A 16,552-nucleotide genomic window follows, 5' to 3' on the forward strand; every position below is an offset into this window, starting at 1 on the left:
AAACAAAGCAACTGTTCATCAACCCCCTGGGTACCCCCCTGGGGTAACCCAGGCAAGGACAAAAAGGCTAGTTTCAGCTGGATGATGTGATTCAAGTGTCTTTGTGCCAGCAGAGCTCAACTGAACAAGGGGTTAATGAAATTTCACTTTTTATCAAAGGAATCTCAGACTGCGGGAATCGTTTATTTTTTAGTTACTGAAGTCTATCAAGTCCCAGAAACTTCAATGCTTTCAAAAGGAAAATACAATTGCCATGGCAGGGTGTAGCCAATTGTGTGATGGGGTAGCTACATTTCACACAGAACCTTCAAAGAGATTAAATACCCTGCAGTGAATAAGATAGATGAAAAAATGTTCTCTTTTGTAACCATAGGTAGTCCTTGATTCCATAGCAAGGCTGTGTTGGCAATCGAAATTTCCCAAATCATGGCATTTGGAAGCTAGAAGAAATCTCCATCTTTCCTGAAGTACTTGAAGTCAATGACTACTAAACTATTAGTTTGAAAAAGAGAGTGCGCTTGATGAGGGCTTGATGGTAAAGAATCTGCCTGCAATACAGGAGCCACAGGAAATGCAGATTCGATCCCTGGGTTGGGAAGATCCCCTGGAGGAGTGCGTGGCAACCCACTCCAGTATTCTTGCCTAGAGAATTCCATGGACAGAGGAGCCTGGCAGGTTACACTCCACAGGGTCGCAAAGAGTCACTGAGCGACTGAGCACACACGCACATGCTTAGTGAATTACCTGTGCTATTAAAACCATTCTAAAGATCAAGTAAAGAAACCTTCAGCCTTGGTTAATCGGTGGAACCATTCAAAATCCAGGTGATACTGATATTTTGCAGGAAGCCTTAGCCTATTCAGCCTTTGGCCATAGTAACAGAGACTTTTTCCTTACTCCAAGTTTAAAACTGCAGTAAATTCATTCAATTCATGTTTTAGTCACATAAAACTGAAATTTATGAAAAGTTCAACCTGTCACTTTCCTAGGAATGCCTCCTGATGAACATCCATTGATGACTGATTGATTCACACAACCATTGTGGGAAAAAGGGAAGATGTCATATTGAAATTATACACCCCTGAAGGGCTGTGTATAGTAAATCCAGTATATAGTCCTTTTATTGTTTATTAAATTAGAAAGGAAATGAATTTTGATTTCAGTAATTGAGGTAAAAAGTAAGCCAGTAATTGCCTTGTGCTAATGCAAGATAAAAATTATATACCATTTTGTGGAAAGGATGAAAAAGATGTGAACATATTCTTAAATCATTGCCTAGGTAATTAATAAATATAATGGAAGCATTTTACCTCCTAACAACTGATGGGAATACCCAGAAACATAATAAAAACTAATAAGAGTATCCAAATGTCATACTGCCGAGTGTGGTAAGAACTGTTGCTCCCATGTCGTTCTCAAACACACCTGCACACACAGATGGTAAATTGCTACCAGGAGCTCGAGCTGGAAAAGAAGAAAAAGGAAAGCCATCTTTTTAAAGTAGCATTTAAATGTTTCAGAACATAATATACTACATAAGAAAAGAACAGCTTCCTCTTTTTTTTTTGGTCTGGGGAGGGATTAGTCATATTTTTCTCACCCTAAAAGATACCTGCTCATTAGTAGAAATTTCAAAAATTCAGAAAAGTATACAGAAGACAAAGATTTCTCACAAATCCACTCTTTTGGTGTATAATTCCTGTTTGGGCAGTGCATAGTTCTTTTATACTATTCTGATCACATGGAGATCAATCGAAATTAAGGAATGTCCAAAGGCAGTTGGTAATCAGCAAAGATTGTTGAAAATGAGTGATAAAATAATCTAAAATAGAAGGAATATTTATATCAGAGGTATAGAAGATACTATACATAATATCTACAGAGGTACTACATACTCAATGTAGGCAGCAATGTTGGGCAAAAGAAAAAATATATGTCTGTATGAGCTCTGAAAACAATTCAAAATGGACATTCTGAACATATTTTGAACAATGTAAGCTTAATTGAAATGCACTGTACATCTCTCCCTCGAGAAGCAGAGCCCTCAATGTGGCTCTATTCCCTAGGCAAGCCAGCCAGACCCTTGGTAACTGGTTGCTTACACCGGATCTCTTCCACTGGGAAAGAGGCATTGATCCAGTGTGTGACCAGTCAGACTGTGCCTTCCATGCCCACATACTTCTGCCAGGCCAGAACTGGCAATACAGACTTAGGGAATGTCTTCTTCCCTCATGTGATGCCACATACAATTGCTTCTGACAAGGCAACACATTACTCTGCAAAAGGGAAAGGGAAATTAGCACATACCCACAGGATTTGCTGGTCTCACCCTGACAACCCAAATGATGGAACAGTGAAGCTGCCCCCTGAAAACTAGATCACACAGTCTGCTGGGTTAGCTTGTGGGAGACAGTCTCTTGTAGGTTTGGTTCCTCAGGAAGCTGACCCTGAGAAGGTGATTAGCATAAGGGGTCTTGGGATTAACTTCTGTGGAAGAGATGGGAGGAAGCAGGGTTTAATAGAGACAGAAGCTGCAATACAGGCTGAATGGAAGCCTCAGCTAGCCCTGCAGAGAGAACTGAAGATGAGACCATCCAGAATTGGGGGCAGGGAGGATGGGCCTTAACACCTGCATGTTAACTAGTCATGCAATGCAGCAGGCCCTAGGAAGGAGACGGGACCTCTTGAGCTGAAGCAACCCTGAAAAGAGTTGCAAGCTAAGGGCTCTCTGCCAATCGCAGCCCCAGTGGCTGAGAATGAATATTTTATTTCTGAAGAGGAGGCCTGGATAATGCATCAGAGTGTCTGCCTTAAGTCCTGTCCTGAAATGCAACACATGCTCTGAACCAGGAAATAACACATAGTTTCCGGGAATAGGTGATGAAAGTGAAGGTGATTCCCTTCACTATTATCCTTAATGACCTACCTGCAGAGGGCTTGCTTCCCAGGTCCTAACATCTCTGTGCTCTGCTGTTTCGGCTGCCATGGTTCCCAAGAAAGGGATACTTCCACTGGGAAACAGACGAAAACTTTCCTTTAACTAGAGGTTGGGCCTGCTGTTCAGCAGTGTCTGATTTGTTATGCCCCTGAGATGGCAAAGAAAAAAATTCTGTATTTCTAGGGTAATTGACTCTGATTATTAAGGGGAAATTGTGTTGCTTCTAAACAAAGAAGAGAGGGATAAGTATGCACAGTCTGAAAAGGAAAAGTCCAGTGAGTGGAAGTCAATGGGTTACCCCAGTAACCCAATGCAGAAAACACTACTAATAGTACCAACCCTTCAGCAATTCAAGTTTTAAATCACTCTACAGGTAAAGAAATCTAACCAGCTGAGGTACAGGGGTAAGAAAAGAGAACATGGAATGGATATTGGGAGAAAGGATTCATGAATAAAGTACAGCCACATGACCAGTGTTAGACGCGAGGACAACAGTGGCTAAACATTTTCCTTTCTTTATTTCAGAACATGTGTATATTTATTAACTATTTTCTCCCTTTCTATGTCTAATGCTATGTTTGTTCATAGTGGTTAGCCTTATAAAGGCATACTGCATCCAGAAAGGCATACTGCTGGAATGCAGCCCTGCTCTCTGTAAAATGCCTAAGGGAGCAAGCCTGTGCATCAGAAGGCCATCTTATTGAGCATAATTCTCACAGCAATGCTAAAACGTAGATTTCCTACATGGGTCACAAGCCAAGTCTATACTGAGCTCCTACGACCTGCTGCTGCTGCTGCTGCTGCTAAGTCGCGTCAGTCGTGTCTAACTCTGTGTGACCCCATAGACGGCAGCCCACCAGGCTCCTCCATCCCTGGGATTCTCCAGGCAATAACACTGAAATGGGTTGCCATTTCCTCCTCCAGTGCATGAAAGTGAAAAGTGAAACTGAAGTCGCTCAGTCGTGTCGGACTCTTCCCGACCCCATGGGCTGCAGCCCACCAGGCTCCTCCGTCCATGGGGTTTCCCAGGCAGGAGCACTGGAGTGGGTGCCATTGCCTTCTCCTCGACCTAACACGTTGCAAATTTCTGTCCACAGAGTCTAAGACACAGGAAAACCACTTTGTAAATCATCTTCTCTGTTACTCTTATTTGAAACATTCATCCCATCAGCCGGAAAAGGGAGAGAGAGAGCTCCTGAAATACTACTCACTTCACTTGGCTCCAACCATGTCATACCTTCTTCCTATTTCTATATTTATTCAGTCTCCTCTACAATAGTTCTATGTTGCTCTTAGTGGAACCTTGAAGTTCAACCTTTCTTTTTCCATCTATACTTTCTCCATCAGCAATCTTGTCAGTGCTCATGAATTCAATTAGCAATTAATACAGGTGTTTCACAAATTCATACCTTAGCTCAGACAAAACCATTCCTCTGAACTCAATCTATTTATCCAATGTACTACTCAACATCGTCATTTGGGAATCTCCAAGATGTAACAGACACAACACATCAGGGCTCAAATTCATTATTTCTTCCTCAAAATCTAGTGCTCAAGTAAGTGAATAGTACTGCTATCATTCAACTTCTGAAGGTAGGAATGTAGATGTGACCTTTACTGCCTTCCCCAACACCTAACATCCAAAGTAGCTTGTGGGGGGCAGCCTGAGAACAAACAGGATCTGCTTTGGGAGCTGCCTTGTTGACTCAAGGGTCTAATTCCAGACATAGCTCTCTGTCCCGCCACCCCTTATTAATCATTAACCTTAAGGAAACATCTTGCAGCCCCTGGAGCGCATCTGACGCAGGAGAAATGGCTTTTACGACCTGAGTCCTGAGAAACAAAGTCTTAAGATCTTGATTGATTGCTTTATGTTCCTTATGTGATCTTTGGTGCAAAGAATGTATTGTATAAGAATTTCCTAGTAGAAGGGTATAAAATCTGTGCGTAAAAATAAACAGTCATCACTGACTGCAGTGATCCTCTCAACCCCGCTGCGTCTCTATCTACTTATTCCTCAGCCGAGGAATCCCGCGTTTGTGCCTACGTTGACTCGTCGGCCGGTCCCGACAGTAGCTTGTCCAGTTGATTCAGCTTTTAAGTTCCCACATCTGCGAATTTCCGCTGCCATCATCCTATTCCCAAGTGACAGGGATAGCATGGCGCCCTCAAAGAAGCATTCTTGGACTATTACAATTGTTCTAATTGGGCTCCACAAGCTCTTTCTTACCTCTTTATCATCTGTTCTTCTTGGCAGCAAGGAATATTTGTTTCTGAATGCAGTCTGATTTTACAATTTGAAATTCTTCAGTGAGTTCCATGTTTCTTGGACTTAAGCCCAACATTACCACCAACCACAAGGCTTTGTCAGGTGTAGATCCGACCTCTCATACTCTACCCTTCCCAGGACCACAGGCACGTTGGCCTTCTCTCAAATCCACAGGCATCAGTCCTCTTTTATGCTATAGGACCTTTGTGCACACTGCTTCCTTGTCTGGAATAAGCCTGGACCCCTGTCAGGAATTAGCCTTCACACAGGTACACACACACATAAACACACATGCATGCATATGCACACACTCACATAATTAATTCCTATTCAGGTTAATCCAATTCATGATAATCTCTTCCTCAAAGGAGACTTCTTTAATGCCACACTCAAGATCAAAATGCCTGGCTAGCACTCTCATGTCACATGTTCATTTCCTTCATAGCTTTTAATTAAACAATCATTTCTTTGGTTCTATTACTTCATGCCATCTTCTCCACTGGACAATAAGCTCCACAAGGTCAGGACCATGATAATTTTATTTATTTTACCCTCAACGTCTAGCAAAGTATCTCACACAGAGGTAGCACTCTCTAATTAAAGGTTTATTGAATAAAAAGTGGCAAAAAAGGGTTTCCAAAGACTTTTAATCTTGAGAGATCTTCTAAGAGAAAGGAAAATGATTTTAAATTCATAAAGCACATTTACACACATAATCTCATTTACCTACACAAAGGCCTATTAGATGAACTGCCTACAAGGCTCTGCAAGCTTACCTATCCCTGCCGCATGCGCTATTGGCACCCCTTCACTCCTGTCTTCCTAGTTCAAGTACACACATTTCTGGTCTATGGGAAAATTGCCTTCCTGAAAAACCTCATGTGGGAGAAAACAGGGTTGTGGCAGACCCGTAAAAACTTATGAGATTATAATCAGAAGACAAACAAAAATAATCACAGTTCTGTTAAATCCATGAGCACAAATGCTCATGGCACTGCTGGTATTTGCACCTAAAATCACGCTCAGTACATCCTTTCCAATCTTATACCCTTGGGCTTGTGCTTCCTACTTTGAGATGTAGATTCCTGCAGAATTCATTTCCAATAGAGTACAATCACATAAAAATTAAAAATTCAATCCAGGAATACTCTTCTTCTTTACCTTTTTTAGCACAGGAGCAATGTGTTCTCAGCTGCTGCTCCTGCATTTGCAGCTTCCCCCAAAAGCATCTCATGACAGAAATTACCCCAATTTTGAAGCCACTATAGAAGAAAGTTGTTTTCTCAGATGAAAGGAAATCACTCTGAAGTATTTGTCATCTGTTTCCTTAAAGTCTTCCTTATTGCTAAGGTTTTTTCCTCAATTGTGAAAAAGTTTATATCTGATGACTATAAAATATTAATATTGTGGAGCATAAAATGACACATCCTCCATGTTATACCAACATCATCCCCCATTGCCAATTGCATATAAGCTAATCCACACTAAAGAAATATGCATTTCAGCAGAACAAGTTGTATAGGGTTCACTTACTATATCCCTGATATGAATGGCATTGGCAAGCTCATTTCAATACTGAAATTTTATCTCACTATTGAAAATGACTCTTCAACGTACTTCTATTTGTACAAAGAAATGTACACTCTAACAACTGCAGATCTTTCTTATCAAGGTGTTTCATAAATGACAGTCAAGCAAAAAGTGTTTATCAAAACAGAAGACATCATTAAGGATTGTTTTTCCATTAATAGTTTAGTGTTGTTTTCTGAAGGCTGTATACACAATTCAATAAGCATTAAAAAAAAAAAACCATTAGGGTAAGATTACCTGTATTACAGAATAAAATACCCCATTTTGATATTCATGCAATTTGTGAAAACACCATTTTCAAAGTAATATCATATACTAAAAACTGAGTCTAACTGATGTGTTCCATGATTTAAAGCTGTCATGTAGTTGACAAATAAGAAAAATCAAACCAGCTAGAACATATCCCTATGAGCACAATGCTACACACACTGGAGGTCAATATCTTTCTACAAGACATTTTATACACTCAGACACTTTACCTGACATATGACCTATCCTTGACAAAAATTGAAGGCATTTTGCTGTCATTCTGTTGACATTTTGTGAAATATTCTAAAATGGAATCCTTTTTTGTGAGTTCTTCAAAAAAGGAAACTTAATTTTCTCAAAGTCTCTCTTAAAGAAAGGCAAAGTGAAATGGATTCTAAAATGAAATCAATGCATTTCACTCTTCTTTTAACCACAAAGTATATAAAATAAATTTGCTTAATATTATATATACACATAGGAAGATAGCAATTTTTTTTAAACTTTCTATTTAATCTTGAAGTATAGCCAATTAACAATGTTGTGATAGCTTCAGGTGAACAGCAAGGGACTCAGCCATACATATACATGTATTTATTCTCCCCACATGCCCCTCTCATCCAGGCAGCCACATAATATTGAGTAGAGTTTCCATGCTAGAAGGTAGCAAATTTAAAATATCTATTCTTCTCTATTCAACCACCAAAATAACAATAGAAATATTTAAAACAACACAACAAATTATGATAGTTATCAAACTAATAAACTTCAAAAGCAATGGCAATATGAATAAAAGCAATGTGGATCCAAATCCCACACTCTTGGTGGCTCTCAAAGACAATGTGAAGAGCAACCATCAAAATGGAAGAACTTTGAGTGGTATATCTAATCATCCACTCCTTGTAGACGAGGAGATGGTCTGAAGTATGGATCCATATTGATTGATGGGCAGAAGCTGGCTAGGTGGCAAGGGTCTTAGAAAAGTATACAAGATCAATGACTTCACAGAAAGACACAAAGTGGTAAAATACTTCTATTGCATTTTCGTGCACATAAATACTTATCAGAGGTCATTACAAAACAAATGGGAGGGGGAGCCATCCTGTGAATGTCAGTCATCACAATTTCACTGCCACTCCAATATTTAATCTGCAAGGCCATGTAAAAGTGGCTATGGTGATATGTGTAGAGGCGATAGATGGGATCAACAGCATAGCTTTCTTATTACCATTGTTTATCTGGTACTATGAGTACCCTTTCTGCCGCACATGGAGAACCATGATGAGACATCTAAAACAACCATCCAGCCACCTGCTCGCAAGAGGATTGTTTAAACTCCTCTCATTATGAAGAATATTTGGTCTATATTGAAATAAAGACCACCATTCTATCAGTAACATTGTCTGTGATCTTATGAAATGCCTCTATTTCTATTCTATTACTATATTCCAGAATTGATGTTATTTCAAGAAGATTTTATTCTGTCCCAAGACTGAATTTTATGACCAAAAAAAAAAGTTAAGTTATCAGCTGACACCTGTGATATTTCGTTATTTTCATGCATCATCATGAAAAATCAGATGACTTCACAGAACAATATATTGAATTATTGAAGACCCAGTTATATTATCAGTTTGGAGGCAACACCTTGCAAAGTCAGCGTGTTCTCCTACCGGAGAACTGGATATGCTATATGGTCTCATGGGAGCAGCACATCTTAACATTACATGTTAATTGCAAAACAAAAGTTTTCCATCACAATGCACAACTTAGGTTTTACGGGTTTAACTGTCTTAATACCCAAGGAAAGAATGCTTCTGGAAGGGACCAAATTACTAGTTTCACTAAATTTGAGGTTGATACAACTGCATGACCCTTACAAGCATTTTAGGCAGTTTAAATCATGAAGTAAACAGAAAAGAGAGAAAAGCAGAGTTATCATTAAGTTTGAGTAATTATTCTTGATTATCAAGGAGTAATATTTTGTGCTACACAAAGAAAGTAGAGAAGTGCATCTCCTTTGTTTTAGCATGCCCAGTGGTAAAAGTTTATGGAAGACTAGAACAAACCAGCACAAGCAGGACTGTCAAGGTCCCTCATGCCTCAGGACTGAGTTGAAGTTACCCCAACCAACCCAGGTTTAAAAAAAATTTTAGGAAAAAACTAACTAAGGTGCTGGCTTAGGAAAAAAGGAAACATAAAATAGAAAATGAAGAAAACACAAATATCAATTATACCCTCATGACCACTTGTACAAACAAAGACTATAGGGGTTATATTCTTCTTTGTTCTTGACATATAGATTTTTTTCATTTTATTTATTTTTATTAGCCACTTTCTCTCTTCCTCTAATAATTTATATAAATTTGTTGTTGACAGTTAACTTGCAATTCAATCATCAGGTTAAAAACGTCAAGATAGAATTGTGACTAAAGTAAAACAGGAATAAATATCACTCAGAGATGGTATAGGGCTAATGGGGTTTTAGATCTTATCTTTTGGGGAAAGGACTTTACATGTAAGGAGAACAATTATATTGTGTTATACAGAAACATGTTGTTACTCTTTTAATTATTATTTGAAATTGTGGTTTCAACAGTTTTTTAAGAAGGTTTAAGCTTGTGGACAAAGACCTTATCAGCCAACCCATCATTATATCCACAGTATGCCAGTCTAGGGCCTCGCCTATACACAGCAAATGCCAACAATTACTGAAGATCATACATATGGAACCTAGATCCTGGGTTGAGGCAAAAGAATTGTCAATGAAATTAAGAAATCAGCAGTTCCATTGTAAACAAGAACAGCAACTGCTGGCCTCTGGCACAAAACTGGAGTCTCACTTGCACGCTTTTTACCACAAATTCGCCTATTAAAACTATCAGGCTGTTACTTAATCAATAGCTTTTGCTCTACAACTGACTAACTGATATTTATAATATTCAAAAAATATCACAGCAAGTCATCCATTAATTCACTCTATTGGAGAAACTATATTTGTCCTAATATTGATTAGTCTTTTAACAGTTTCAATTACAGTTGTTATTTAGGACTCATAATTCTAGAATTTGCAGTAAGCTTCATTCAAGCTTGTATATTTACACTGTTACCTATACTTTATTTATATGATAATACTTACTGACCCACCAAACACATATATACTACATAGTAAATCTTAACCCAACCACTAACAGAATTACGCATACTTTTGATAACATCAGGATTAATTATGTTTTCATTTAATTTAACAACTTCGTTAATTTTGAGGCTTCCCGGGTGGCTCAGTGGTAAAGAATTTGCCTCCCAAGCAGGAAACCTGGGTTCTATCCCTGGGTTGGGAAGATCCCCTGGAGAAGGTACCAGCTACCCACTCCAGTATTCTTGCCTGGAGAATTCCATGGACAGTCCATGGGATCTCAAAGAGTTGGACACGACTGAGTCACTTTCACTTTCACTTTCATTAATTTTAGGCTTGTTAACAAATATTTAACAATGTATCAGCATGACCAGATACTGTAAGAGAAGGTACATTTTAAGGTCACATAAAAGAAGGAGAAATGAGTTTAAAAGTTAAGATAATAATACAGAGGAGAAATTATGTAATCTCTACACAGTTGTGGCATTTGAAAATGAAAAAAGTAATTAAAGTTTTTATGAGACAGAGCTGCTGAGTTGAGTGACAATTTGATATGGGGAAAGAAAGAAAGAAAAAGATTAGACTAGCCTGGCTCCCAGCTTTTCGGTTGTGTGACTATGTGGATCATGGTGCCACCAGATAAATGAGCTTGGAAGGAGAAGGAGGTCAGTTTTTGAATACCATGCTTTAGGCATCAATAGAATCAGTTGTATTATATATAACTCTCTGGATTGGAACTGATTTGAAAGTCATCAGGATTTATCTATCTCATAGTTAAGATGCACCCGGACAGGAGACGACAAAGGATGCAGGAGTCACTATGACCATTACTTGTCGTAGCAATAGTTTCTTTTCAACTGACATAATCTACAATGTAATATAGAAAGTTTTTGATTGATTGTGAAATGGCAGTCTCCGTTCTAGGATGAGCAGTTAAAACTAGCTGGGAGTTTAAACTTGCAGAACATTCAAAATGAGTTTCCAGAACTCTGGGCGCAGAGCATAGGAGACAGACAAGGGGAAAGCTAAAGACTGGGTTACTCAGAGAGGGATTCTGAACGAAGTAGAACGAAGGTGGAGAGACAAACCCAGGAGACACACTGCTTCAGGAAAATGACACCCGCTTTCACTTCACTGCCATAAACAGTTCCATTAATATTTCCACTAACCCAATAAAAGGCCTTGCAACCCTGGGCATTTCAGCTTCATCTCTGCCTTTCCTAGATTCCAATCGCTTCAGTGCCTACATAAAGCTGTCCAAAATAAAAACAGGTATTACTGCTAACTTCCTTTAACATATTGTACTTTTCAAGGTTGCCCAGCCATGGTTATGCTTTCATGCTGTCATTTCCCAAGTGAGTTACAGTCTTTATTTTCCCTCTCCCTCCCTCTGTCTTTGTCATCCACATGCGGGGTCTTTTATGGTCTCAATACTCTGGGGAATAAGGCTGCTTTCCATCAGGTATAAAGAAATGGAACTCCACTTGAAAGAGCAGCATAACTTTTAGGTATTCATGAATCAAAGGACTTAATTTATCCATAATTATTTAACCTGGGAAAGCAAGCACAGATGTACAAATGTGATGTCGAGTAGGTGATTGGAAAAAAGACTTTTAAAGGGGACATTTTTTGGTCTGATGGTTACTAGAAAAATTTCAGTAGCAGAAAAAGGATCATGTAACCTAATGATCACTAATAATATGGAGGCGTGAGCCAGAGAGACTCTGGATGAGGGCAGACTAAACTCCTCAGAATCACCTTAATAAACAAGGCAAATGGCGTTCACCAGTTCTTTGACCTTGAGCAGGTTATTGTACCTCTCTGAGATTGTTTTATTATTGGTGTGTAGTTGCTTTACAATGTTGTGTTAGTTTCTACTGTACAATGAAGTGAATCAGCAATATGTATACATCTGTCCCCTCCTTCTCGGAGGCTCTTTAGTTCCTCTACCTTTTCTGCCATAAGGGTGGTGTCGTCTTCATATCTGAGTTTGTTGATATTTCTCCTGGCAATCTTGATTCCAGATTGTGAGTCATCCAGCCCAACATCTCGCATGACGTACTCAGCATATAAGTTAAATAAACAGGGTGACAAAGCATAGCCTTGTCATATTACTTTCCTGATTTTGAACCTGTAAGTTGTTTAATGTCCAGTTCTAACTGTTCCTTCTTGACCTGCACACTGGTTTCTCAGGAGGCAGGTAAGGTGGTCTGGTATTCCTATCTTTTTAAGAATTGTCCACAGTTTGTTGTGATCCACACAGTCAAAGGCTTTAATGTAGTCAATGAAACAGAAGTAGATGCTTTTCTGGAAATTCCTTGCTTTCTCTGTGATCCAATGAATGTTGGCAATTTGATCTCTGGTTCCTTTGCCTTTTCTAAACCTAGCTTTTACATCTGGAGGGTCTCAGCTTATGTGCTGCTGAAGCTTAGCTTGAAGGATTTTAAGCATAAGCTAACTATATGTGAAATGAGTGCAATTGTGCAGTAGTTTGAACATTCTTTGGCATTGCCTTTCTTTGGAATTGGAATGAAAACTGATTCTTCCAGTCCTGTGACCATTGCTGAGTTTTCCAAATTTGCTGACATACTGAGTGCAGCACTTTAATGGCATCATCTTTTAGGATTTGAAATGGCTTAGCTGGAATTCCATCACTACCACTATTTTTGTTCATAGTAATGCTTCCTAAGGCCCTCTTGACTTCATACTCCAGGGTCTCTGGCTCTAGGTGAGTGACCACACCATTGTAGTTACTCAGGTCATTAAGACTCTTTTTGTATAGCTCTTCTGTATATTCTTGCTACTGCTTCTTAATCTCTTCTGCTTCTGTTAGGTCCTTATCATTTCTGCCCTTTATTGTGCCCATCCTTGCATGAAATATTCCCTTGATATCTCCAACTTTCTTGAAGAGATGGTTCTTCAAGCACTCTGTCTACCAGATCTAATCCTCTGAATCTATTTGTCACCTCCACTGTATAATCATTAGGGATGTGATTTAGGTCATACATGAATGGCCTAGTGGTTTTCCCTACTTTTTCAATTTAATCCTGAAGGAACTGACAGTCTGAGCAAGTCAGCTCCAGGTCTTGTTTTTGCTGACTATATAGAGATTCTCCATCTTCAGCTGCAAAGAAAAACACAATCAATCTGATTTCGGTACTGACCAGCTGATGACATCCATGTGTAGAGTTGTCTCTTGGTTGTTGGTAAAAGGTGTTTGCTATGACCAGCATTTTCTCCTGACAAAACCCTCTTAGCCTTTGCCCTGCTTCTTTGTGTAAACAAAGGTCAAACTTGCCTGTTATTCTAGGTATCTTTTGGCTTCTTACTTTTACTTTCCAATGCCCTATGATGAAAAGAAGATCTTTTTTTGGTGTTCATTCTAGAAGGTGTTGTATGTCTTCATAGAACTGTTCAACGTCACCTTCTTCAGCATCAGTTGTCAGGGCATAGACTTGGATCACTGCGATATTTAGCCTTGGAAACAAACCAAGATCATTCTGTCATTTTTGGATTGTACTCAAGTATTGCATTCTGACTCTTTTTTTTTTTTTATAAATTTATTTATTTTAGTTGGGGGCTAATTACTTTACAATATTGTAATAGTTTTTGCCATACATTGACATGAATCAGCCATGGGTTTACATGTGTTCCCCTTCCTGGACCCCCCACCCACCTCCCTCCCCATCCCATCCCTCTGGGTCATCCCATTGCCCCGGCCCTGAGCCCTTGTCTCATGCATCGAACATGGAATGGTGTTCTGTTTCACATATGATAATATACATGTTTCAATGCTATCCTCCCAGAACATCCCACCCTCACCTTCTCCCTCAGAGTCCATAAAATTGTTCTATGCATCTGTGTCTCTTATTCTGTCTCGCATATAGGGTTACTCTTTTGTTGACTATGAGGGCTACTCCATTCTGTGACCCATCACATATACAAAATGCCACTACCACTATTACTACACTTGTTTTGTTCACTTACCAGAACCAAATAATCGGCTTTTCCTAATGGACAGAGGAAGAGTCCAAGGCCCTATATTAATTGTTGGCTGGGAGCCTCTGATTTGCTCCATTGGCCCTTCTTCTCTTCCTGGAGTAACCCTAATTAATGCCCTTAACGTATGTTGATATGACTCATTTTTATTTAATTCCTATCTGTATGTTCCTGAACCTGATTATGGGATATATTTGTTCTAGGTATTCAGCTTCTCTAGACTGATAAGTTAATTAAGACTGCTGAATTTTTCACCTCCCTTTTTATATTCTAACCTTCAGATATTTAGTTTTTGAAAATCTCATATATAATAGGTCCTATATAAGCCTCTTTATTTTTGTTTGTTTGTGGCATGTTTAATGCATTTATTCATTCAGAAAACAATTATTGAGTGTCAATGATGTGTCAAACATAAAGGGTACAGCTCTCATCAGTGATCAAGAAAATGCTTTTTCTCTACCATTCCCTACTATTTTCTCTATCTCTATCCCCCAAACTCCTAAGGGTTTGAAAAAATACAGTTGCTCTCATAATTGAATACAGATACTTACCATGTATCTTTTGTTTTAGAAAGCACAACCTTCTTACGTTTCTTCCTTCAAAATGGATCACTAAAGCATGTGCCCTCTAGTTCTTCTGACAGTTGTACATTCTGTTGGGGACCAAGGCAAGAGCTGAGTTCAAGGTCAGATTGTTGCATACCTACCGTGTAATCCATTGTTGCCCATTCACTTCAGACCCTCCAAGCCCAGGCTTTTCAGTCTGCAAGAGAGCAAGAGACATCATAAATTGGAAAGTGCATAAAGGAGTTTCCAAGATTTGGACTCTAAGCCTGAGGCAAAAGGCAGAAGAAATTGAGGTCCCAGCAGTGTGAGACACATTTGTCCCAATCTGCTTTCTTGAGCCACAGTCTAAAAATGCAAAGGCAACATCTCCCTCTGTGGGAGATGAGGGGCTGTCTGGCTAAGAAAACCACATGGTGGCCCTAAAGGGGACTGAGCCTTATTGACCTGAATCCAAACTAGGTCAAATTGACTTCTGTCAAGTTGCCCAGCCACTCTAACGCACAGGATGGGCTTCCCTGATAGCTAAGTTTGTAAAGAATCCACCTGCAATGCAGGAGACCCCGGTTCGATTCCTGGGTCAGGAAGATCCACTGGAGAAGGGACAGGCTACCCACTCCAGAATCCTTGGGCTTCCCTGGTGGCTCAGCTGGTAAAGAATCCACCAGCAATGTAGGAGACCTGGGTTCAATCCCTGGGTTGGGAAAATCCCCTGGAGAAGGGAAAGGCTACCCACTCCAGTAGTCTGGCCTGGAGAATCCCATGGACTGTATAGTCCACGGGGTCACAAAGAGTACAACACGACTGAGCTACTCTCACTTTCTTTCCCTTTCTAAGGCACAGGAGTGACCATCAGGGTTAGACAGAGTACAGGGTTCCCTCCTTGGCCCCAGCTGGGAGATTCAGCAGCTCTGCCTTCAGAAGGAGAAGGAATGGAGTGGGGGGACCATGAAGGGACAGTGTCAGATGCACCCGGTGTATGAGCCTCTTTAAATTCATTATCCCTGCTCTTTTCAAAAACGTGTATATTCGTTATTACTATCTCTGGTTGACAGTTAGGGAAACCTAACTAATATTCTGCCTGAATTTCCAGAATGATGGCATTGAATCTGAATCCTAATATGTCTGAATTCTGTTTTGTTTTGATCTTTTCCACCATTTCATGGTGAACTTGACTCTTTTCTCCTCTTCTTGCCATTTTACTTTTAGCTCCTAATATTCTCTGACTAAACTTATAGCAAATCAAAATTGTTCCCTAACACAATGGGAAATAAGGTTTGGTGGGGGGGATTTCTTTTGAGTAAAAAGAAAATAAGAATCACCCATACTGTCAGCATACAAAATTGATGTTTTGATCTATTTGCTTCTAGTATTCTAATATTGTCTCCATGTATAAACTTTTTAAAACACATAAGTAATATATGAGGTGATTCTCTGTAAAAAATTTGAAGATCACAAATAAAACCAAAAATCTTATTTTTAGTTCAACAATAAAACCAAAGTCTCCTTTGACTATCACTCCAATACTCAACCCCAGCTTCCAAGACACTACGAGTTTGGTGTATATCCTTCAAGTCCATTTTTATATTTTTAAGTAAATACATTGAAATGTAATAGCATTATTTTGTGCATGATTTTGAATATAAATATATTGGGTTGACCAAAAAGTTCATTTGGGTTTTTCTGTACAATCTTACAGAAGAACCCAAACAAACATTTTGGTCAGCCCAATAGAATAGTGAATGTATTAATTTATAGTTTGTTTTTTCATTGAATAATTCTCCTTAAAGTTCTTATACATTTTGTTAGGT

The 16,552-nt window shown here is 39.2% G+C and overlaps 1 long non-coding RNA gene across 1 annotated transcript; it reads right to left on the reverse strand.

Annotated features, from left to right (window-relative positions):
* Positions 1-586: 586 nt before the first annotated feature.
* On the reverse strand, positions 587-14,816 carry LOC145530175 (uncharacterized). The gene is made up of 3 exons (XR_014071510.1): positions 14,730-14,816; positions 12,130-13,656; positions 587-1,464 (listed from the first exon to the last, which is right to left on the reverse strand). It is a non-coding gene; the product is annotated as an uncharacterized LOC145530175 (long non-coding RNA).
* Between the last annotated feature and the right edge of the window lie 1,736 nt (positions 14,817-16,552).

The sequence above is a fragment of the Giraffa tippelskirchi genome, chromosome 12 (genome assembly GCF_054371585.1).
Source record: "Giraffa tippelskirchi isolate mGirTip1 chromosome 12, T2T-mGirTip1v1.2.pri, whole genome shotgun sequence".
Classification (NCBI taxonomy): Eukaryota; Metazoa; Chordata; class Mammalia; order Artiodactyla; family Giraffidae; genus Giraffa; species Giraffa tippelskirchi.